Below are 826 nucleotides of genomic sequence, written 5' to 3' on the forward strand. Positions count from 1 at the left end.
AAAACACAAGCACAGGCGTTTCTCGTCAGAGCAGACTTTATTGCGGCGACGCGGCCGCCGTTCGCACGCTCCGCCGGCAACACACCAGTCCGAGGCGCGCGCCCCCCTTCACCCCAGCTCTAGTTACCGTGCGCCGGGGTCACGCGGACCGTTCGCCGGCTCCTGAGGCGGAAGGCGCAGCGCCGACGCCCCACTCCCGAAAGCGGCCCGGGCCCCAAGCGGCGGTTTTCTCACTGTTGCACCGCGGGAGGCGGGGTCCGCGCGACGCGGAGCGCCGTAAAGCGACGGCGGCGCGGAGCTGACGTCACGCGCCGGGGGCCATCCAGCGCGCGTGAGGGCCACCACGCCCCCTGCCCCAGCGGCCCCCCAATCGGGAGGAGCCTGGGTGAGTGGGCGGGGCCCCGGCGGGGAGTGGGGGCCGTGCGATTGGCCGGGAGGGAGGAGCGAGAGCCAGGGACAGCGAGTGGGGCCGAGGCGGGGCGGGCCGAGGCCCTCGCGGAAGTCTCGCGAGGCCGAGCCGGAGCCGAGTGTGGCGGCGGCGGCGGCGGCGAGATCTGGGCTCGGGTTGAGGAGTTGGTATTTGTGTGGAAGGAGGCGGAGGCGCAGGAGGGAAAGGGGGCAGCGTAGCGCCGGCCCGGAGGGCGGGAGGAGGCGCGGCCAGGGCGGGCAGCTGAGGCGAGGCGAGCCAGGCGGGGAGCAGGCAGGACCAGCAGCGGCCGAGCGAGCGCGGGGCGCACCGAGCCAGGGAGGCGGGGAAGCCCCGCGGCCGCCGCGCCCGCCCCTTCCCCCGCCGCCCGCCCCTCTCTCCCCCCCCCGCCCGCCCGTC

The sequence above is a fragment of the Peromyscus leucopus genome, chromosome 14 (assembly GCF_004664715.2).
Source record: "Peromyscus leucopus breed LL Stock chromosome 14, UCI_PerLeu_2.1, whole genome shotgun sequence".
NCBI classification, from domain to species: Eukaryota; Metazoa; Chordata; class Mammalia; order Rodentia; family Cricetidae; genus Peromyscus; species Peromyscus leucopus.